At 44.4% G+C, this 24,826-nt stretch overlaps 1 pseudogene; it reads left to right on the plus strand.

The window, feature by feature from the left end:
* Positions 1 to 801: 801 nt before the first annotated feature.
* LOC110578875 lies at positions 802 to 10,370 on the plus strand (annotated as a pseudogene).
* Positions 10,371 to 24,826: the final 14,456 nt, after the last annotated feature.

A 24,826-nucleotide genomic window follows, 5' to 3' on the forward strand; every position in this document is an offset into this window, starting at 1 on the left:
TTAGGGCCATGGTAAGGCAAGGGGCTCTGTCCATGTCCTCACTGGCTGCGGTCTTCGCTGCCTCAACTGCCAACGATTTCCCCGTGCTATGGGGTCATCTCCTTTCTGGTGTCCCTTACAGTGCAGGATTGCTACTTCCTTTGAAAGCCACACGGCTTCAAGGAGTCTCGGTATCTCCTCCTTGTTCTTGATAGCCTTTCCTGCGGCGGTTAGGAGGCCCCTTTCCTTGTAGATGGCTCCGTGTATATGTACAGTAGCGAAGGCATACCAAGAGTCAATAAAGATGTTGACTCGCTTGCCTTCCCCGAGGGTGAGGACTCAGACTAAAGCATATAACTCAGCCCATTGTGCTGACCATCCAGCTGGTAATGCCTTAGCTTCTAGGACTTCAGTGGTTGTGGTTACTGCATAACCCGCTCTTCGGGCACCCTCTTGTAGGTTAGTAACTGCTGCCATCACTGAACAGCGCGAGCTCTGGATTCTTTAGGGCTTGATCCCGCAGGTCTGGACGGCTCGCATAGACTTCATCAGTCACCTTGGAGCAGTCATGGTCTGGTTCCCCCTCTTCCATGGGGAGAAAGGTTACTGGATTTAATGTCCTTACTGTTTTGACGGTGACCCGTGGGTTTTTGCAGAGGAGCCCTTGGTATTGTGCTTGCCAAGAGTTGGGAAGGAAGTGGTGTCCCTGTGCCTTCATGAGGGACACAACTGCATGAGGGACCCTGATGTTAAGTCCTTGCCCTAGGGTAAGTTTGTCCGCCTCCTTGATGAGTAAGACCGTGGCTGCCAGCGCCCTGAGGCATGGTGGCCATCCCGCTGCCACAGGGTCCAGCTTCTTTGACAGGTAAGCAACGGGCTGTTGCCAGGGTCCAATAGTCTGGGTGAGTACCCCGAGCACTATTTTTTCCTTTTCATGCACAAAGAGATTGAAGGGTTTCTCTACAACTGGTAGGCCCAGGGCTGGAAGCCTGCCCCAGGGCAGTCTTTATCTCTGTGAAAGCGGCTTCTGCTTCCTCAGTCCAGGCAGAGGGTTCTCAATCTGGTCCCCCTAAGAGATTATAAAGGGGTCTTGCTATTGCCGAGAACCCAGGGATCCAGATGCAGCAGAATCCTGCAGCCTCCAGGAATTCTCATAGGCCCCTTTTTGTCTGGGGCTGTGGCAGGGAGATGATGACCCTTTTCCTCTCCAGCCCTAGTTCTCTTTTCCCTTGGGTGAGGAGGAAACCAAGGTATGGGGCAAAGGCATCAATCTTCTGCTTTCGCTGGACAATGGAACAGTACCCCTTGGAGACAAGTCTGAATGTTATTTGTGTGCCCACTAGTATTAAAACGTTTCTAGACATTGTGTCCTTGGATTTAAAAATTATTACTCAAGAAAGTCTTTTCCTCTGAAATTCTCAGCGTTGTGACTTACGGTCGGAAACTATTCCGATGCCACCATAGACTGTATGCCGTTCACCATGAAACTGCAGACAGGCCCACTGAGACTCTGTAGGCTTCTGGGGACCTTAAGGGTGCCCGCCCATGGAGTCACAGAATCAGTCCGCTTGAGCAAGCCAAGTTGGACTGCACATTCACTCACACATTCACACTCCAGAAGTTATTACATTACCTCTCTGGGAATCCCTACCTGTGAGACCTCTAAGAGGTCTCTGAGAGGTGATCAGACTCCCCTTCCACCCCAATGGGGGTGGGCCTGTCTGGGTCCTGGAGTCCCAGGACTTACTGGTATCTGATGTCAGGACCAGGTCCTCACCTGCCAAGTCTCCTCGAGTTCGGCGGGAACAGCGGAGCAGGGCCAGCCCAAGGCGACCGGGACAGGAGACTGCCGAAAATTAGGCAGGGAGCGCCTTCTCCGTTAGGATCCCTCGTTCCGTCACCATCCCACCATTGCCCCCAGACCGGTGGCAACAATGGGCCACCGAGGTTGGGTTTCCCGGTCAGGGAACCAAATGTTACGGAACCTGGACTGGATCACCTGATGGAAGAATCAAGTGGCACTCAGAGATCTTGGAGGCTAGGAGGTTTATTTAATGCCGGTGGGCTCAGAAGAGAGTGGTCTCCAAAGGTCTGAACCCCGAGCACAAACAAAGGGGGCAATTTATACACTTACACTTGCGCATACTTGGCACTTTTGGGCGCATGTGTGAGGCGGGACAGAGAAAAGAACCCGGATTGGTGCTTGAGGGAAGCAGAGCAGGGAGAACAACACGGAAGAGCCCCAGGGCAAGGACTGGGACTCTCTCGCTGGCTCGGTCGGCCATCTTAGGACACGGATTTTTTTCCATCAAGACCACCAGCTCCCAGATTCTTGACACACAGACAATGTAAGACAAATAGGCTTATTGTTTTAAGCTGTTGAATATGGGGGAAATTTGTTACACAGCAATAAATGACAATACAAGGATGCTGAAATAAACTGAGCAGCGGTTTGCAAAGACCAACTTGAAAAGATTATATTTGCTCTGAGACCTAAAGAACAAGAATGAGCTCTGCAAAAACAAACAAGCAAGCAAAACCCAGCTAAGTTAAAGGACCAGCCAGCAGAAATGGGAAGGGGCTTGGAACATTTCAGAAGCAAACAAACTTTTCTCCCGGGTCTGAGTCTGTACACGGATTAGATAAGTCTCCATTCAGCCCCTCTATGTCCCCTATTGCTGGCAATTCCCATTTCCCATTGCCTTACCTACTGCATTTATGCTTTTTAGCGTTTCTTAGTAGAACTATCAGCATTTGGGGCAATTCTCCACAGTGTAGCACTACTCACATATTGCAAAATGTTTTGCAACGCAGGCCCTTCCACTAAATTCTCACAGAATCTCCATTGATAACCTCATGTGACAACCCTAAATTTCCCCGTTCCTCACTTTTCAAAATAGCCTCCAGAAGGGGGGTATTGTCCCCAGTTTAAAACTATACAGTCTAACCTAAAGAAATACAGAATGTAGTGACTAAGAACATTCCTGGGCACTAAAGGTTCTTAGATATGAAACTGAGCTCCATCACTTATCAGAAAACATCTCTCTCCACCTCATTGTTCACGTGTTAAATAAGCTGTCCCGCCGGCGGCGGCGGCACCAGCTTGTGGAGACACGGCCAAGATTAAGGCTTGAGACCTTCGCGGTAAGAAGGACGAGCTGCTTAAACAGCTGGAGGACCTGAAGGAGGACCTGTCCCAGCCGCGCCGCTTCCAAGTTCTCCGAGATCCCAGCTGTTCGCAAACCCGTGGCCCCTGGTCTCACCATCATCAACCAGACACGAGAAATTCTACAAGGGTTAAGAGGCACAAGCCCCTGGATCCGCGGCCCCAGAAGCCCCGTGCCAGGCGCCGCCGGCTGAACAAGCACGCAGAGCACCTGCAGACCAAGCAGCGGGCGGAGCGGTCAGAGCCCGAGCACTGGCGTCAATACAACACAGACAAGCCGGCCAAAAAGAAAAAAAAGAAAAAAGAAAACTGTCCAAAGATGAAATGAAGTGACGTATGTAAAATAGCACGGGCCTGACACATGGACGCTAGTATTAAATTATTTCTCTTTTTGGGCGCCTGGGTGGCTCAGTCGTTAAGCGTCTGCCTTCGGCTCAGGTCACGATCCCGGAGTCCCGGGATCGAGTCCCACATCGGGCTCCCTGCTCGGCGGGAGGCCTGCTTCTCCCTCTCCCACTCCCGCTGCTTGTGTTCCTGCTCTCGCTATGTCTCTCTCTGTCAAATAAATAAATAAAATCTTTAAAAAAAAAAATTATTTCTCGTCTTTGTCCAGCCAAAGCCCTCTCACTCTTTCCAATCAAACTGAAGCCTGATCTCTTCCAAGAAGCTCTGGGGGCTCCACTCACCCTCTTCTTTGAATTTATAACGATGTGTTACCCTTCTTTGGGAGTAGATGGCACACGATGGTGATTGCTCTCCGTGGAAACTGCACAGGTAGCCAGGACAATTTCTTTTTTTTTTTTTTTAAAGATTTTATTTATTTTTTGACAGAGAGAGAGACAGCGAGAGAGGGAACACAAGCAGGGGGAGTGGGAGAGGGAGAAGCAGGCTTCCTGCCAAGCAGGGAGCTTGATGCGGGGCTCGATCCCAGGACCCTGGGATCACGACCCAAGCCAAAGGCAGACGCTTAACGACTGAGCCACCCAGGTGCCCCGCCAGGACAATTTCTTAAGCTGCATGGCAGTCTGCCTTTTCCTCTCCACCGCAGACCATAGTGATGGGAGGTCGGCTTACCCTTTTGCCCTTCTAGACCATCCTTTTGAGGTTTTTTCCCCAAAAACGTTTGTTGTAGATTTGGACAGTCTCTACAGTACCCACCCCTTCCTTGTTGCCACAAAATAGAACACGGGGGCCTTTACAAGCCAAATGTCAGCTACCTAGATATCCCCATAAAACCTTCTGGCACTGAAGAGGCAAAGATGGTGGAACAGGCTTAACATCAATTTAAAAAAAATGCTCAAGCATGAATTAACATCACCGCAGGATCTCAGGCCTCTCAAAAGAACTCTGTTTCCTGAGTCTCCCTTTGCTTGGACTGCCTGCTTTCAGTGAGGTCTCTCGACCTCTATTGTCTGGCCTCTTTCAGTCACACTCTGCTCTCCAGCCCATATCCATACCCATGTGAGATGTGGCTCCCTCATCCTCTTCCCTTGCCCCCAAGTGAGGAGTAAGGCAGAGTTCTGAGGGTGACAGGGAAATTCCGGTACAACCAGCACAGCAAACAGCTGAATGCTTACTCTTACAGTTCCTGTTACTAACAGTCCACCAGCCCCAATCTCCTGAAATTTGTTTTCCTCACCCAAACATACTCACAATCACCATGGAGGGGGATAAAATTAAAAAAAAAACAAAAAACAAAAAACAGAAAGTTTATAGGGTAAGAAATGTTCTAAATTTCTTAGCACAACTACTGGGTATTACCCCAAAGATACAAAAGTAGGGATCCGAAGGGGTACGTGCACCCCGATGTTTATAGCAGCAATGTCCACAATAGCCAAACTGTGGAAAGAGCCAAGATGTCCATCTACAGATGAATGGATAAAGAAGATGTGGTATATATATACAATGGAATATTATGCAGCCATCAAAAGGAATGAGATCTTGCCATTTGCAACGACGTGGATAGAACTGGAGAGTGTTATGCTGAGCGAAATAAGTCAATCAGAGGAAGATGTGTATCACATGACCTCACTGATATGAGGAATTCTTAATCTCAGGAAACAAACTGAGGGTTGCTGGAGTGGTGGGGGGTGGGAGGGATGGGGTGGCTGGGCGATAGACATTGGGGAGGGTATGTGCTATGGTGAGCACTGTGAATTGTGTAAGACTGTTGAATCACAGATCTGTACCTCTGAAACAAATAATACATTATATGTTAAAAAAAAAAAAAAAGATAGCAGGAGGGGAAGAATGAAGGGGGGAAATTGGAGGGGGAGATGAACCATGAGAGATGATGGACTCTGAAAAACTAACTAAGGGTTCTAGAGGGGAGGGGGTGGGAGGATGGGTTAGCCTGGTGATGGGTATTAAAGAGGGCATGTTCTGCATGGAGCACTGGGTGTTATGCACAAACAATGAATCATGGAACACTACATCAAAAACTAATGATGTAATGTATGGGGATTAACATAACATAATAACAAAAAAAAAAGAGTAAAAAAAAAAATTTCTTAGCACCGACCTTAGTCCTATCATTCAGACTCTCTCAAAAAGCATCAAAGCTGTGAATCAAAGATTTGCCTTCTTTTTCTTGCTGCTGTTGTTTCTCTACAGGATTGCCTCTTTCCACAACCACCTTCCTTACATTGGAGTGAACCCTTAATTTTTTTAAAGAGCCCTCCCCGCCTTAAAGAGAAGATACAAATCAGAGATGTGAACTATTGTCTTTGTGCATGCCTACCTTCCTCCAGCATGTGGTTGACATTCCCAAGCACCTCCAAGGGTTCCCAAATTCTCAGCCACCCTGACTCCTACAGCATAGCCTTCCTTTCCCTGCCGGTTTGGAAATCCTTTGGGGGATATGCTCAGAGATTTTACTTCTTTGTCCCTAGGCCCCCAATACCTAGTTCCAATCATACCAGAAGGCCTTAATGTCTTCATTGACGGATTGATTCTTGACACCACACCCACTTATCAATCAGTTTTTGCTTTCTTCATAATTGACCTCATCCACATGTACTCATGCAAAGGCACCATATGTTAGTTCTTATGTTGGACCAAATGAAGAAAAGAAATTTGGAAAGAGCTTCACACATCATCTGGGTAATTATCCTGTATTTACAATAGAGCAGCTTAATGTCCCTGCATTAATAAAGGACTCAAATGCTGCTACAAGGGCTGAGCGTGATTATCTGAGCTTCTTACTTAACCCACTCAGTTAAAAAGAAAAAAAATCTTGTGATCTGACGGGGCAGAATAGAACCTAAGTGTCCTTTAGCTCCAGCAAAGAACAAAAGCTATTTACGGGGGCGGGACGCAGTCAGCTGGTGGATTCCAGACTCCACAGCCGCAAGAGCCCTACGGAGAGGGTGGTTTTGTGGTCCGCTTGGCTCCCTGCCCGGCTTCCTTGCTAACATTCAAACCTAAATCCACGTAAGCCTTTACTTTAAAACCTGGCGCTACTCCAGTCTTGGGCACCAAACTTGTCCACTTGCCCTAAATTGAGGATGGACAAGGAGCCTGGAGCTACTAGTCTGGGCAGCTGACAGGACTTTATTCTGGTTTCCAGGTTCACTCTGGCATTGGCACCCTAGTTCCCAGGTAAGGAGGTTTCTGCTTTGTAAGTGGCAGTATCTTGCCCTACAAATAAGTCCCAGGCCCCAAGCCCACTGGCAGAAGTAGAATTTCCACTTCCAAACTCCAAGGTTCTTGGGACCTGACAGCTGGCTCCTCCAGGATCCAGGGCATTACACAACTCTCCTGTGCTGGCAACTCCACATGAGTGACTCCACGGCAAATCATTGGCCTTCGTGGACTCCTGGGATTCACTTATCCTCTCCCTCCTTGGGTTTGATAAATCTTAAATTCAGTTTGAGCTTTTTAAGGATACTTTCCCCATCACCTTCTACCTCTGCAATCTTCCCCAATGTGGACCCGAAGTTCTCAATCCTTAAATCAGTGCTTCCCAACCATTTACACATTGTGGCACACATAAAACATAAGATTTGCTCCCTTTTTTTGAGATGCAATTGACAGAAAACATTAAATTAGTTTCAGGTGTACAACATAATGATTCAATATTTATATATATTGTGAAATGATCACCACAATAAGTCTAATTACCATCCATCACTACATAGAGTTATAATTTTTTTCTTGTGATGAGAAATTTTAAGATCTACTCTCTTAGCAACATTCAAATATACAATACAGTATTATTAGCTATAGTCACCATGCTGTACATACAAGATTTGTTCTTGTATTGTACAGATGTTCCCAGTCAAAGACGACTGGACCAGAGAAGGGCCTCCGGTCACCTCAGACCTTCTTTAGCTACCTTCTAGCTGAGGGCACCACTATTTAGTCACACTGGTGATAACCCATTCATGGCCTGCTTGCATGGCCTCTAGCCTGGTTCACTGTTTTAAGAGTTTGTTTTGGGGTCAGCCTGGATTTTTCAGGTCTTCCTGTCGTTAGCCCTGATTTTCTCTGCAAAGCAATAACGTTTCCATATTTTACACCAACTCAAAGATGTGAGGGATGCAAGTACAGGAAACTCGAATCTTCTTCAAAGGCAAGTTGCCCAGTCAAAAGGCCTTCCAATTCAAAAGAATGAGAACCTCAGAACTAAGACAAAAGACTTGAAAAACAGTCCTTCTCTCTTTTCCGACCTTCGACTACCCCATTTGCCACACACATTTAGTGTTATGCATTATATGCCTTAAATCATAGCTCCCAAACATTTGGCATTTATTTTATGCCAGGCGATGTGTTAAGCTCTTTCCAGGCATCATTGCATCGATTTCTCACACCACCTTCAAGGCAGAAATTGTTATTCCTGGTTCAAAGGTGAGCAAACTGAGGCTGAGGGTTAAGTGACCTCCTCAGGAGGGGATGACTAGAGTTTGAACTCAGATCTATCTGACTCCAAAAGCCATGCTCGTGAGATAAATCACATAATGCCCTGGCACTGTGGTTGGTAGGTAATAGCACAGTAGGTATAAAATGTATTCCACGGACTATTTTTAAGAAATGTCATGTTCTTTATTTTCTTTTAACCAAATTAAATCTGGCTTCAAGTCCCTATTATAAAGCAGAAATTTAATCTCAGTCATTACAGAATGTCCTCTTTGTTGGGAGACAATTCTCCATGTGTCTTTGATGTTTCTGCACATCTGGTGAGCAGTGGTACTGACTGCCCTTTGTTCCAGATCATCTTCTCAAAGACATTTTCTGTAGCAAACAACGTTGGAATATAGAGATACCGTCTGCAGAGCAAAGGGCACACACGCTTCCTGCCCATTACGAAGATTAGCATTCCTAAGCTCAAGGTTCCTCTTCCCATAATGCAAGCAAGTGCACGGGCAGTTATCATCTGGCTCCCGTCCCAGCACCCTCTGAGCACCGCGGCTCAGAGAGGCAATACGAAAATAATGGGGCTCTGGCTGCTATGATTTCTGTGACTGTTGCTGCTTCGTCTCTGACCCAGAAGTATATTCCTGCCAGCATCCATGAAACAGTAATAAGTTATCACCTTGCAAGTGGGTTACACTCTCTGACCTTTCACCATTCTGGACATCCTCCCGTCTCTAGAATCTCATGGAAACCTTAGAGGCACCCATGTGCCCAGAACACAAAGTCAGACCTCCAATCTCCCATCCATATGGGCACAGCTGCTGCTTTATGGCCCAGGCTCACTTTGTCAGATGGGGGCAGTGACTCCAAGAGTCCTGGGTGGAAACAGACACGGGATCCTTGGCTTGACTAGCAAACCCTGCGCCTAGGGTCCAGTCTTCCATGCTGCCATTCCCTTCGAGGCCCACTGTGAGAGAACAGAGTCCAAGTATCCACTACGCCAAGATCCTGCCCAGTTCTAGAGGATCTCTCCTCTCTCCTGCTCTTCCCTCCCTTACCTCTCTACTCTCTCTCTCTCCTGATCTCCAGGACACTTTAGTATAATCAGCTTAACAAGTTTAGGCTTTCACCAAAGACAAGAAGTGAAGTTCCCTCCCAGCCCAAACATCCCCTGAGTAAGTGACCCAAGGAGTGGTCACCTCCTCTTCAGGCACAGGAAAGCAGGACACGGGCCATATCTCAATAAACGATCCTGCCACAATAGCACCCGCTCAACATGGTAAAATTTGGCTCTGTTATCTTTTTCTACCAGTGGCATCTCTTTACTCCGTTTTTGTATCTTTGGCTTTAGGCACGGGTAGGAAATCTCTCTCTTGGTCTCCCTCCGTCAATTACATCAAACTAGTGAAAAGGAAACTATCTTAGCTTTCTTTCTTCTGGTCCATCAAATTAAGAAGAACATTATCTGAAGTATCACCACACACACACACACACAAAAAGAAAACATAAAAGTAATCATGATGACAACAATGATGACAACAAGAGCACCCTCTTTCTATCCTACCTATATTTCTTCTTCCTGTTTGGCTGGCCCCAACAAAGAGGTTTGGGGAAAATGAGCTGAAACAAAAAGCATATCCAATTCAGCTTTAAAAGGATTCTTGGCAGTCTCTGGGTTTTGCCTCATTTACAACCAATTAGGTCAATGTTGATATCCTTTTAACCACTGATTTTACTGAAATATTTATGACATTAACATAACTGCACTGGCAAGACTTCCTACAGGTGCCAACTCTTCTGTTCTCCCAGTTTTAAATAAATCCTCAATTCTCTTAGTCCCCAGACAGCCCTGGGTATGTGGTAGCAATTGGTTTTAATGACACAGTCTACATCTACCTCTCTTGCAAGGCACGGACAATGCATACACCCTTGGGGTTATAAGCTTGTCTAGTTATGAAGAAATGTGTCCCTACTTATATTTTCAGAGATCCCACATAAATAATTCTTGCTGCAAAAGAAGCAGTTGAATCCTCCCTCTCATGTTTTATCCCCCCTTGCAATTTTAAGGTTGTAAACTCCCTCTTGCATGAGGACAGGGTCTTTGCCTGTCTTGTTCATGCTGTATCTCCTAAGCCTAGAATAGCGCTTTGCCTATAAAAAGTGTTTAATAAATATTTGTTGGAAAAAAAAAAAGACCTAGAAGATTAAAATATCCTGAGATTCATACCCAAAAGTTAAAATGATGCTGTTTATAGGCTTCTGTGGAATCAGCCCTTAAATAAAATTGTTCCCCGTAAGTCTGGCACTTCAGGAGCGTCAAGAGAAAATATCTCCTCTCCTTACCAATAAAATAAAATTATTCACCACCTGAAACCCTGTAAATATTGGGGCCGGGGGCTTCCTTTCGAGCTTTTAGTTAGTGTTACTATGCAGTGTTTCTTAACCGGCGTGCTACTGGCATTCTGTATGGGATTGTTCCATGTATTGCAGGAAACTTCCATCATTTCTGTCTCCCACTAAGCGTCAGAGGAAAGGATGGTGCAGGATGGGTAGGTACCAGCTGGGCAAGGAAAGATGGGAAGAGTGCCCCAGGTAGAGGCAGTATGCGGAGGGGTCAAGAGTGACCGACTCTATTCATTCTCTTTTACAGCTTTGTTAAAGTTTCAGATTCAGAGTCGAGTTCAAAGTCCAACTGCCTAGGTCAGAACGCAGGGGCCACCATTTCCAATCCGCATGACTTTGGGCAAGTCACAAATCTGCCTCAGTCCTCACTTCTGTAAAATGGGGATAAGGATTTTATTCTGTGATAGATATGCTATTAGGATGAACTAGGATAATCTATTTAAAGTGCCCAGCACAAAGTCTGGCACATAGGAAGTGCCCCATAAATATTATTTCTTATCAGTTGTTATTATTATCATCATTATTATTATTCAACAAACATTTGCGGGCCTGCCCACCATGTGCTAGGCACCACACCAATCACAGGATACCAAGAGAAGCAAGATGCAGTGCTGGCATTGGGAAGGCAGGAGACAGATGAGAGCAAGTGAGGGCAATGCACACAAAGGAAACACTCAATAAAAGATGGTCTGGGTTGCTGTCGTCGTTGTTAGAAGTAAAACAGTAGTAATAAACAAGTGCAATCGAGTGTCCCTGGTGCTATGATGGAATCATTCACTGTCTGCCTTCCCTCTTGCTTCCATCCTCCACCCATGATACCTTCCTTCTCCTCTAAGCCACTTCCAGTGCTGTCAGCATCAAAGGGCCTAATTGCAGCCCTACTTCCTCCGTAAAACTCTCTCCTGTGCCAGACCTCATTTTCCTCCCTCTCTCTGCTCTGATCTAGTACTTAATGAGAGTGTCTTGTCTTATTCACTTCTTTTCCACAATTGGGACTAGAAAAATAGATAGGCATTTAAGTGGTGTGTTCTACAGTCTTAAAATAAGGAAAATAACGGGTCCGTGAGCCCATTCCAAGTAATCAAAGAAATATGTTTGTCATGAAAAATTCGTATGTCAAAATTGACCAACATATCATACGGCATCTTGGAGTCATTTTATCATAGTTCACTGTCCATGCTACTTGTTAAAAACAGATTTCTCCACCCCTATGCCCAGCCAGACCTAGTGAGTCAGAATGCCCATGAGTGAAACATGGGAATCTGTTTTTAACTTGCTCCCCAAGTGGCCATTCTTAAAGGTCAGTCTGGGAAATACTGGCTAGCCCCAGTGACTGCTGTTGTGAACCAAACATCCCCCAAACTAAGTCGTGTACGGTAACTTGACCCTTCCCATGGATTCCCTGGATCATAGGCTGGGAGAAGGAAAAGGGAGCATGGCTTGTCTCTGCTCCTCCGTGCTTGCGAAGACCTCAAGGTGCAGCCACCTGCAGGCTCACCTGCCTGTCGCCCCGGGCACCTGGAAGTGGCCTCTCCAGCCTGGAAGTCTCAGGGTGGTGGAATTTCTTTACAGTGGGGCTGGCTTCTCCCCGCGTGAGCATTCCAAAGGGGACTGGGTGGACACCACATGGCCTCTCCTGACCAAGCTTCAGAATCACGCCGCATTACTTCTGTTGCATTCCGTGGGTCCAAGCTGTCAGAGACCCACCTAAATTCAGAGGGGACCGACAGAACCCTGCCTCTCAGTGGGAGGACTATCAAAGAATTTTAAACTGCCCCATGTCTTGTGTCAGTCTTCCATGTGCACCCACAAACTTTCCTTTTCTCTAGACATTCTTCACATTGGTAAGGTTTTGACCAATACCAGAGCAAGGCTATGGGTTACTGGTTCCTTGGAACTCATCAATAGTCCCAGATGATGCTCAAATCTGCTTATGAGAATATTCTGCTTTGTAAAGTTGGTCCTTAATACCTTCGATTTGGAAGCAACCCTTGTTAATCCTGTCTTTAAATTCACTGCCACTAATCCATACTCTCTTTGGACCTCTTCAGAGAGGTTTAGAAACATTAACAATATTTTAACTCATCCTTTTGGTTCATATAAAACTAAGGATTAAAATCCTTGTAGTACACAGGTTATAAATTATGCCCTCCCCCCCCCGATATTTCCTATATTCAGTCTTATATAAAATATTATGATCCAAAGTCTAGAAGAGATTAAAGGATGAATTTTCATCCTAATTTATCATGCACACAGACAATTCTTTTGGCTGCTGTCTGTGTTGTTTACACATTTGACCATGTTTTATTCAGTATGTAACTGTCCACGCTTATGTCACACAATCCATTCAAAAGCCTAAACATTACAAATACACATATAATTTTATACTACTTGGGATTCCATAGAAATTAGATGTGTCGGGTTTTTGTGTATTTTAATATGACACTAAAATAGTTGAGTCCATAAGTTCAAAATTTAAAGCATATTAATCACTTTGTTACAGTAAAATGCACAGATGCAGAAGAATAGCAGCCTGTGTATTGCTCTCGCAAGTTCTATGAGAAACGTGTATATTTTTCCCCCAAAGCCATCTTCAATTTCTTCCTTCCGTGTAAAACTGGTTTTGAGGAAACAAAAAATAAAAGACTCAAATCCACATTGGCATTTTTAAGGACTCACACTATCTAATGTATGATATTTTATCACGTAAGTAATCATATTCAGAGACAAGGATTTTTTGGACATGTGAAATTTTCAGTTCAGTTCAGTTCAGTGGAACTACACCAGCGTAGTGTGGCTAATATAACCACACAGGCCCAATCACACAGTAATAAGCCTTCCCTATAACTCCTACAATTTGATATTGCTGCCTGTTCCAAATTACCATGGAGTTTTAAAGAATACTGTCTATTTGTTTTTGAATATGCAGTGTATTTTCTTCTAATTACATTCTGATCACATTTCACAGAGAAAAATACATCTGGCCTATCAATGGCATAAAATGGGTATTTCCTCAGGGGTGTGTAAAGTCTATATAAATCTCAGCTCCTGCCTGAGATTTGCAGAAATGCTAATACACAGGTCACTTGTGCGCTGATTTTTCTTTGTGATTGGGGAGCAATGCTTGCAAGCTCTCTGTGGTGTAATGAGATCATGGGCAGTTTGGCTTACATGCATAAAGATTTAACTCTTTTGCAAGGAGTCCCTCTGCCCCAGTACATTAGGTTCCTACATTGCTTTAATGTACCAGCCTCCCATCCACATTTATTTGGGAAAAAAATAAAAGCAGTATTTCCTTTAGTTTACTCAGCCTAAGAAAAAATTCATATATATGCATACAGTTGTGTGCTGCATAGATGGTATTAAATAAATACCTTATAGTGGCTTTCATTTTTAATGGCTCGATTTTTTTCCTTTGATCGCCTCCACCAATAAAAGCGTAGTCTGTAGAAAAGCACCCTTCTGGACAATCCATTGTCTCATTTTAACTCATTTTTATCAAGGAATTCCCCCTGCAGCAATCTCCACTGCCAGCTATTAGCTGTGCACATCTGCCCACAGTAATGACCACTCCTGTGTACATACACACCTGACTGCCATCTGATTTAGACCTCACCCACAGGACACTAATGCCAGGTCTCCAGGGCCAGCAAAATTCTAGACTACTGATGCGTTACAGTTATCACTTCATTTGGTCTTTGGTAGTGAATTAAGAGGGCCCGAAGTTGAAAATAGGTCAAATGCTTATGCTAGGGGCCCTCATCTTACCTGTGTCCAGTCTCATGTATGCTCTGACAGAATGCGTGTCACATCACAACCCTCCAAACTTTATCGGAGTTGTGGCCAAAATAAAAGATGTTTCAATCCAGTCCCTTCTCTTTGATCTCTGATTGTTGTGAACATGTCCCACTTTAAAGGGATCATAAAATGCATCCACATTCTTGTCTCCAAACCCTGAACATTTGGTCTTTTCTACTACGTTGTAAGGGACTAGAGGGCAGTGACTGTAGAGGACACCGTATCCTATACTAAAGTGGATGGGCTGTTCAAAGACGTTAGTAAGGACAGTCCTAAGATGAGACTTCAAGGATCTACTAAATGCATGCATTCTGGCGATACAGAGAATCGTCAGGAGACTACTGCAATGATCCAGACAAGAAATCATGATGTCTTGACTAAAGCTGAGACTATTTCAAAAGATATTTTGGAAATAGAAGTAACAGGACTAGGATGTAAACAATGAGACTTGCAGTGAGGCACTTCGATCTCAGCTCTGATATGTAAAGGTCATTGTTCCCATCCTTACAAGGAGAAAAAAATGGACAAACTGAAAATCAATTAGTGGGGTAAATTGCCTCCCTGAAATCTGGAGAGATAGGTACATCCCAAGAAATATAACAACTGAGATCTGTTTACCTGGAACAGAAGTTACAGGAGCCATAAACTGGTAGGAACTGGTAATTTTGACAAATTGCTGGAGGCTCAGTGTAGACTAGGGTAAGAGTGAGAAATTCCTGCGGTCCACAGTCTTGAGACAAGGGGACTTTCCTGAGCTTTCCCTCCAGGAACACCACCAGGTTGACAGTAAGGATCTGAGAAAGATCCCCTCCTGGCCAAGTGATCATTGTGAAACCCATCCAGAGCCATGACCATAACAAAGGCCTATTCTCTAGGGAAAATGACTTTACCTGTGCACAATTTTGACACCTTATCTTACCTGGGGGAAAGGAATTCCTCCCCACTCCAGCACTTTATAGCCTTCCTGTAGGGAAGTTGGGGTGGGGGGGCGGGGGCATGGGTAGGAATCCCATAGTCATCAAGGAGCTGGACTTCAAGGAAATAAATTGGGAAAACTGTAGCTCCAGTATGAAGTAAAAGGCAAGGAAGAAAGAGCTATACCACTGGAAGAGGGAAAGAATCCCTTGTGAAGGCTACAGTTCAACACATAGGCTCTCTGTAAGCCTAGGACTGAGACTTAATCAGAAGATCATAGAACATTTACACACACACACACACACATCCCATCACCCCACCAACAGACTCCAGTGTAATAACAGTGAACTATGGCTAAAGAAAGTGTAAGATGCAGACCCTCTCCAAGAAGTAGTACACAGGGAAGCCTCAAAGCCAAGAGAGAGAACAAAAACAAAGGAAAAGCTAAAGCCTCTGGCACCTATAGCTAAAATAAACATTAAACACAGCCCAACTCCTAGTCAGATTAACATAAACCCTCCCACTAAAGACCTAGTTCCTTTAGTTCTTATTATGCAATACAACATGCCCAGCTTTCAACAAAAAACTGCAAGGTCTGACAAAAAGCAAGAAAAAACACAGTATGAGGAGAAAAAAAACCATCATCAGAACCAGACTCAGATATGACACAGAAGTTGGAATTATCATACAGGGAGTTGAAAATAACTATGATTAATATATAAAGGACTCTAATGGAGAAAGTAGGTGGATAGGCAAAATCAGTTCAAGGCCAGAACACGTGGGTAATGTAAAAAAAGAGATAGAAACTCTAAGAAAGAGTTGAAAGGAAATGCTAGAAATCATAAATGCAATAATAAAAATGAAGAGTGCCTCCTTCCAATGTCTCCTTCTTGGGTGTCATGCCTGAAGGCAATCCCCACTGTGTCTGTCTTGGACTTGCAGACAAACCCAACAATTTCAGGCTAGTCTACGGCAGTCCTGCATTGCTGGTTAAGTTTTGCTTTCACCTCCCCTGCTGTCAGCTGTCATTTCTCTCTTCCATTAGGATGACTTTAACTTGAAACCTCCTCTGCCCTCGTCCAATTTGCTGCTTCTCAACTGGGCTGGGGGAGAAAGACAACTGAAAATATTGAGACTAGAGTACTAAATAGACATCAAGAATAGAAAGTGCTCAGGGCCTGGCTTTCATGCAGGGACATGAGTCTTCTGCTTCATATCTTCATAGTCCTTTTCCATTTACTTTTTCAGATCAAAGTTGTATTCCAGACTGACCTCTACATACAAGTGATATGCCACCATATATATCTTTAGTTTTCTTTTTTTTAAGATTTTATTTATTTATTTGAGAGAGAGAGCATGCACTCACATGAGCAGGGGAAGGGGCAGAGGGAGAGGGAGAAGCAGACTCCCCAAGGAACAGGGAGCCTGACCCCAGGACCCCAGGATCATGACCCGAGCCGAAGGCAGACACCTGAGCCACCCAAGCACCCCTATCCTTTGTTTCTTAAAGCAAAATAAATATCAGCCTTCCATAAGGCACTAGCATCATAAGCAATCTACAGAAAAATAAAGATCCCATTGTCCCCCAAGAATAGCATAGAGGGAAACTGACTAAATATAATGTATTTTTCATCCTGTCTAAGCAAAGTGTATTCCTAAAATTAGTATAAATTGTCACAACTTATATACTTATGTTCTCCTTTAAGCTTTTATGTTGGGGGCTGCTCCTAATTCTTTCATCTCTTTTCACACTGTACAATATGAACCATCTACAGAATTGATGACCACCTTCCAGGCAACCCTGACTTGGTGAAACCCAGAGAAGAGTTAAGGAAGCAAATGCCCATTCAGCTGATTCCTCAGGAGTGCCCCAGCTACAAGACAGAGAGAAGCGTCTGGTAACTGTTCCATCCGTACCAGCTATCCTCATTTCCATTATAAGCTGCAAATGACAAAATCAATGGGTAGAGATGAAACTGGAATATAAAGAGGCCTAATACTGCTACAAATTGCAGCTCTATCTGGGAGGCCTGTGCAGAAACTCCTTGGAGAGCTTCCCTGAGAACAGCTCTGCTGTTCAGCCAAAGTAGTGAGCTTCTCCTTAAGGACCCTGACTCCCAAGTGGACAAAAAGGCTCTTGGTACCTGCTGAACTATCCGGGGAGGGAATAACAGGCCCACAGGCTTCTGCAGGCCCACTCCCAGAGAGACCCCAAACACAGAAGAAGAGAGGAAAGCACAGCTGCTCTGCTTGGTAATGGCCAAGCAGGTGCTCTTCCCTAAGCCTCCAACCAGCAGGCTGGGGGGGGCCCCACAGAGGCAACAGGTGTATAAAACACAGTGGTGGGGAGGACTGCCTCAGCCCCGGCTCACTTTATTCCCTGAGTACTTAAATTCTCTTTTGCCGTCAAGGGGAGGGAATCACCCCTAGGTAGATTGCCTTCTACCTCCCTTGCTGCTCTCAGAAGAAATCCTTTTGAAATATCCAATTTCTTCTTCTACTATATTCATTTTTAATTCTTCAATAATTCACTCATCCACTTATTCCAAATATTTAATAAACTCATGATATATGCCAATTATTATTCCAGGCGTTGAGTCCCTATACATCCTAGACAGAGAACAGGAAAGCAAATAAACATGTAGTTTAAAAAAAAAAAAAAAGTATATGAAGGAAAATAAATGGGGTTAGGGGAGAGCAAGCAATGAACACTGAAAAGGCCTCTCTGAGGAGATAAAGTTTGAGCAGAGATGTGAAGACTAAGACGCAGAAGCCAAGGGAATTCTGGGGAAAGAGTCTTCCAGAAGGGAACAGCGAGTGAACAGGGAGTGCCCAAGGTGGGAGGCCACTTGCAGTGCTCCAGGAGCAGAAGGAAGGAGGCCAGTGGCCAGAGAGCCGCAAGCAGGGGAAAGAGATGATAGAAATGAAGACAAAGGGACAGTTGGGGCAGGACCATGAGGGATCTCACAGGCCACGGTCAGACACTGGGTTGTGTTCTCAACGTGACAGAAGGTCACTGGAGGTGAGCACAGAGGAGTGACGTGATCACTCTGGCTGCCTATGGAGAGTATACTGGAAGGGCAAGAAAGAAAGCAAGACCAAAGGAGATTCTTGCAGTGATCCAGGCAAGAGATGATAGAGGCCAGGATTCATCTGGTAGAGAAGAGAAGTGGTTAGATTGAGGACAGGTTGTGAAGGTAATACTAACAGGATCCACGGAGGGATGGGATGTGGGATATGGGAATAAGAGAGAAGTCAAGGAAAATCCAGGGTGATAAGCCTGAACACATGGATATATGGAGGTCCTCCCAACAGAAACGGGGGAGACAGAATGCATGGATGAACAGCGATCCTCCCAAAACAAGTGAGGAAAAGAGAATGCAAGGGTAAACAGTGGTCCCCCCAACAGAGGTGGGGAAGACTCAAGGAAGCACAGATGTGAGGGAAGTGAATAAAAATCACGCAGGCCTTTGATTAAGCTTCATCAATCCCCAAGGGCATTGTGGCTATTAGAATTCTGAAGGAATACTTTCAAGTACATCCATAATATAATGCATTCCTAATATACTATTACTACCACTGGGAACTAACAACTGAGTGAAGAACAGAGAAGCATGTGTTCTAGCCTCGGTGTACTTGTACAAAGACACAACGAAGACCACAAAGATGCTGTGTAGGAAGAGCCATGCTGCATATCCGCTCTCCTGTGTTTTAACATCACTGGGCTCCCGAGCCACTCAGAATGGGGATGCAGTGCAGTTCAACAAAGATTTATTAAGCACCTGTTACATTCTGTGCCTGAAACATTACGCTTCATCCCCATTATTTCTCTTAATCCTAGCAATAGCCTTATCCAGGAGGTACTGTCAGTTCCATGTTGATAATATGAGAAAACCAGGACTCAGAAAGTTCAATTTTCCCAAGGCCAGAAGGCTCCTTGTGCCAAGATCCCCCTTCTAGTCCTCTCTGTGGCAACACTGAACACCCCACTGTGGGCTTTCCTATTCTGGTCCCATACTCAGAGTCCTTGAGGAGGGGAGGTGGTCCTGATTATTCCTGGTGAGTCAGAGATTTGAGAAATGCTTATGCTCGAAGGAATCAGAAGAGTCCTCCTAAGCCTGCTTCCCTACCTCTTATCATGGAGAGACAACAGAGCATAGTGCTGAGAGGCAAAGACCTTGAAGCCAGCCTGCTGGGTTTGGATCCCTGCCCAGATAATTATTAGCTATGCGACCTGGGGGAGGTTATTTAACCTCTCTGTGCTTTGCTTTACCTACTTGTAATAAGGGAGTAATATTAGTACCAAACCAATATGGTTATTGTGAGCATTAAATGAGTTAATATACAGAAAGTACTTAGAACGACATCTGGAGCATAAAAGGTACAGTATACATGCAGCTAGATTAATCTGAGAGTTCTTTTGAATACCCCTAGAAACAATCAATTGTACTGCCAGTCCCCTTGAGATCCTGTGGTCTAATGAAAGTAGTCACTTATCCGGAAGAGTTATTTATCTCTTAAATAAGAGATATCACTGTAATTTATGTTGTTAATGCTTCTTTTTAACCTTAACACTTCTTTTTAACCTTAATGCTTTCATTTTACCATTTTAAGTCTACCCATTCATTCCGCAAGATCTTATTATTAATCCGGTGCAAAGTACCAGATTAGAGGTTTGGAAGACTTTTAAAAATGAATCAGAAAAATACCTGCTCAGAAGTAGCTCACTATATTAAATCAATTCAGTCAAACATCGTGATCCATTAGTCCAAACAACCAGCCATCTCTGTAAAACCTGGTTTTTTGTTTGTTTGTTTTTTGGAGGTTTGCGGGGTTTTTTTGTTTTGGGTTTTTTTGGGGGGGGTAGTCTGTTTCTCTCTTCTTCTCTCAATCAGAACAAAGACATGGTTCAAGAGATGAGAGTTCAGAGATGATTTGGGTGTCAAGGCAGCATCTCCATATTCTCAAAGAAAGCTCAAGGAGCATCCAGGATGCCTAACTCAGATTCCATGAGGAAATGTAAGCCAGAGGTTAAGTGGTTTAGCCAAAGTCACTGGGCTAATTACCTTCATAGATGAAAATAAAATTGATGGTTCCAACTCCAAACACACTAGTGAGCTTTCCACTAGAGCGGACGGACTCCACCTTCTGCTGTCCACTAGGTCACTGTTCCACAGGACAGGCAACCTATCATGCAATCTTTTTGATCATGCAACCCCGTCAGTAAAAAATAACTGGGCAGGCAACACACTATATGCAAACGATAACTATTCTGCCATACTAATACACTAATTATACTATAAAACCTTTGCAAAACTAGAAGATTAAAAGCTGAGTTTTCTTTCTTCACTTGAATGTATCCTCTTGTGCATGCCTGGGGCTGACGGACCTCCTACCCCTAGAGACCACAGTGCTGAGTGCTGTCCTGGGCAACCAGTGGGGACAGTATGGAACTGGGAATCACCTGAATCACCGCTAAACAACTTTTGTGACTGAATTTGTATTCTATTGCCACTGCCACAGATTACCCCAGATTCAGCAGCTGAAAACAACCAATGTATTACCTCATGATTTCCATGAGCCAGGAGTCCAGGCACAGCAGGGCTCAGCAGGTTCTTTGCGAAGTGTTGCACGTGGCAGGATGAAGGTGTTGGCAGGGCTGCATTCCTCTCTGGAGGCGCAAGGGGAGAACACATTTCCAGGCTCATTCCGGTTGTTGGCAGAGTTCAGGTCCCTGTTTCCTTGCCTCAGCGTCTCAAGGCTGCCCATATTCCCTGGCCGTGACCTCCCTCGTCTCCAAAGCCAGCGATGCTGGGTCGAGTCTTGCCCACACTTCGAATCTCTCCGACTTCCCTTCTCCTCATCTCCGGTCAAATCACTTGTCTCATGCTCAACTTCTTCAACAGCAAAATGGGAAGAATAACGTCTACCTCAGATGACTGGCTTGAAGGGTAAGTGGAGTAATAGATACGAAATTGCTTTGAATATTGTAAAGCAATAGAGGTGGGGAGAGGTGAGGGATGGGGGAAGTTAAGAGGGGACAGGAAGTACACGGAAGATTTTCTTCACATTTAAAATGATCCGTGTGTCTATGACACTAGGAAAATAGGGGGAGTGTCTACAGAGCACTAAAATTAAAGGAGAAATTATTTGTAAAAGCATTTCGTAAATGCTACAATGCTATATAAATGTTGGGAATTTTCATAAAATATCATATACCAAATGAAACACAAATTAACCTTAAAGCTTATTGAGATATAGTCTATATTCTCCAAATGATCATAATTTAAAATATTTATAAGGAAAAAATGAACATAAGCCAGTACAATATCACAGAGCCTGTAGATATGCAAATACCATTTGTGGTAACAAGTATGTCCCGGGCTCTACAGATACTGTCATGGGGCCAGTTACTTAACTTCATTCCTCATCTGTAAAATGGGAGTAGTAAGAATAATAATAGCATCTACCTCAGATGTATGGTCCTGGGTTGCTATAGGAATTAAAGAATGCATGTAGAATACTCAGCATGATGCCAGGCTATAAATCTTAGCTACCATTTTATCATTGTTTTCAAAAGAATGAGACTATAAACAATGGGTCATAAAACCAAAAATACGGAACCAATAATCTATTGCTTATTCACAGTCCTTACTGAGACAACAAAAAGAAGACTCACATATCCCTCAAAAAAATACACAAAAGAATAAAAATATCTTTCAGGTTCCAGTATTTAATAGATATTTTACCCATTATATACACTCACCTGATTTTTTTTTTCTTTCCCTTGTTTATATCTTGCAGGACTTGGAGCAATAATTTGGTTAAAAGCAAAGGGTTATGTGAATTTGCAATTTCAGCAACTAACAGTTCTGGAAGATGCTTCCAGCAGATGCACCTACAGCCGCAGAAGATTTAGTCAGGGCATGGTTGCCGACATTGTTGACACCTGGTGTTTTTTATAAGCACATGCTTGACTAAGAATAATGGCAGAAGAGAGGACCGAGTTGAGGCAGATGCATTACACTCTGGGCATGGGGAATCCCCGCATTATCCAGCTGCACTTCACGCATTCGAGTATTATACACACCGCGACAACTGTACCACATTACTGGCAGGATTTCAAGACACTCTGAACTTGTATTCCCCCCGAGAGACCTGTTGAGGAACCAAAGGAAGTAAAAAGAGAGATTTAAAATATCAAATGCCTTACTACCTGATGTGTTACTGTTTAAGGGATGTAACTTAAAATGAAAATCAAAGGACTTTTCCCTTCAAAGTGACAAGCTCTAGGGAAACTCTTAAAATAGAAAACATAAAGCAAATCCAAATAGAGGTTCTCTAAGGAAAAAAATAAAGAAAACACGTAAGAGAAAGTCAATGAAAGAAAGAAAACTATAAAAGAACAAGATTTTAGAATGGCTATAAATTAGGAGAAGATCATTTGAAAAATGTTTTATCTTCATACAGCATTAATAAAGCACCTCCTCTGTGTGAAACACTATGCTAGGAACCCTCAAAGAGCCAAGTAGAGACAGACAGTAAGCAGGACATTAGAAAACAGAGAGAAAAGTCTCATGGCGGGGTAGGTAAAAACAGGATACATCACAAAGAGTAGAGGGGCACCTCGCTCTATGGTCAGGGAAGCAGGAAGATTAACCCAAGAAGATAAATGATGGAGAATAGAAAAGAGGGATAGAGCTGTGCCCCCCAGATGGAGGGCCACCACTTGCTTGTTGCTGGGACCTGGACAAGTCACTCCTCTTTGTACCTCAGTTCTCTCATCTACAAAAGAAAGTTCTTGTGCTGTGTGATTGGCCCAGGAATCCTATAAATACTATAAGGGGGGGTCGTCCCTAACTCCTCTCATTCTTCACAGGCCACCTTCAATCTATCACAAATGCCTATTGATGCTACCTTCAAAATATGTATTCAGGATCTGACCTCCTCTCACTTCCTCAATCCATCACTATTACTGTGGCCTGAGTCAACATCACCTCTTGTCTGGATCAAGGCAACGGCCTCTGCTTCTATCTCCCCTCCCCAAGAGCCGACGGGAGCGAGCCTGTCCTTTTGGAGCAATGCATGCCTCTGTTCAGAATGCTGCATGGCTGTCCATCGCACACAAGCACCCCCAGCCATCCCCACCTTGTCTCCTGTTACCCGCCCCGCATACACTCCTCTCCAGCCACAGTGGCCGACTTGCCATCCTTTCAACACTTTTGACATGGCCCCCCATCTCTGCTCCAGCAGTTCCCTCTGCCCAAAAGGCTACTGCTCTGGTTTCCCTGGGCCAACGTTCTCGTCCCCTTCAAGGCTTTGCTCAAATTTGCCCTTCTTGGTGAGGCCTGCTCTGACCACCCTACGGAACCCCCGCGACCTGTTCCTATACCTTCAATCCTCCTGCTCATCTGATAATTCATTTATTTTGTGTGTTGTTTCCTCTCTCCTCCCCTCTAGAAGGTAAGCTCCAAGAGAGCAGGGATCTTTGTCTGCTTTGCTAACCAGCAGCCACTGTGTCTTACAACAGTGCCTAGTACGTAGTAGGCACCTGATAAATATTTGTTGAATGAGCAAATATACCATTCTGAAGACAGATACAAAAGCAAACAAATCACAGGATCTACTGGTGAGACTCTCAGTCACCCCACTGTTACCCAACTCACTGTGCAGTTGATAAAAGACAGAAAGGGAAAAGAATGGGTCCTCACAAAGCCAGTATGCCAGAGAGCACGGTGAAAAGGAAAAAGTATTGCATAGGATGTCTGAAACAATGTTCTGGTTTTGATTTTGCCACTATTATGTGACCTGGCCCTCAACTGTCTAGTTTATAAAAGGAGAGATTAGGTTAGAACAGGGGGAAGCAAACCTCTGCCCTCACGCCAAATACAGCCCACTTCCTGTTTTTGTAAATAAACTTTTATTAGAACACAACCATGCCCATTCATTTACGTATTATCTATATCTGTATCTTTTTTTTTTAAGATTTTATTTATTTGTGAGAGAGAGAGAGAGAGAGAGACAGAGAGCACAAGCAGGGAGAGCGGCAGGCAGAGGGAGAAGCAGGCTCTCCGCTGAGCAAGGAGCCCCATGTGGGACTCGATCCCAGGATCCTGGGATCATGACCTGAGCTGAAGGCAGACGCTTAACCGACTGAGCCACCCAGGAACCCCTATCTATATCTATATCTATTTGGTGCTACAATGGCAAGGTTAAGCAGTGATGACAGAGACAGGATGGGCTGCAGAGCCCAAAACACTGACTGACTGGCCTCTTACAGAAAACGTTTGCCAACCCATGGGCTAGAACAACAGAATCTAAGAGCCAGAAAAGCAGACTTTGTTTTTTTCACCACCATCTCCCCAGCTCTTAGACCTGTGCCTGGCACATGGTAGGTATACAGTAAATATCTGAATAACTCAGAGGCGTTCAAGCTGCTTCACTGAGCTGTTGGGTTAGGTTCAATAATACGAGCAGCAGCTGATAGGAGGTATCACATGCAAGTACAGTAGTGAGCACTTAACTCATAGCAACTCCCTTCTTTAATCCTCACAACAACTCCATGAGACAGCTTTTATTCGTATCATCCCCATTTTATAGGTGGAGAAACTGAGGTACTAGGAGGCTAGGTAACTTGCCCATCTCAGTTAGTGGGAAAACTTGGGACCTGAGCCCAAGCAGTCTATCACCACAGTTCATACTTTAACCACT

Source organism: Neomonachus schauinslandi, chromosome 4 (genome assembly GCF_002201575.2).
Source record: "Neomonachus schauinslandi chromosome 4, ASM220157v2, whole genome shotgun sequence".
Lineage (NCBI taxonomy): Eukaryota > Metazoa > Chordata > Mammalia > Carnivora > Phocidae > Neomonachus > Neomonachus schauinslandi.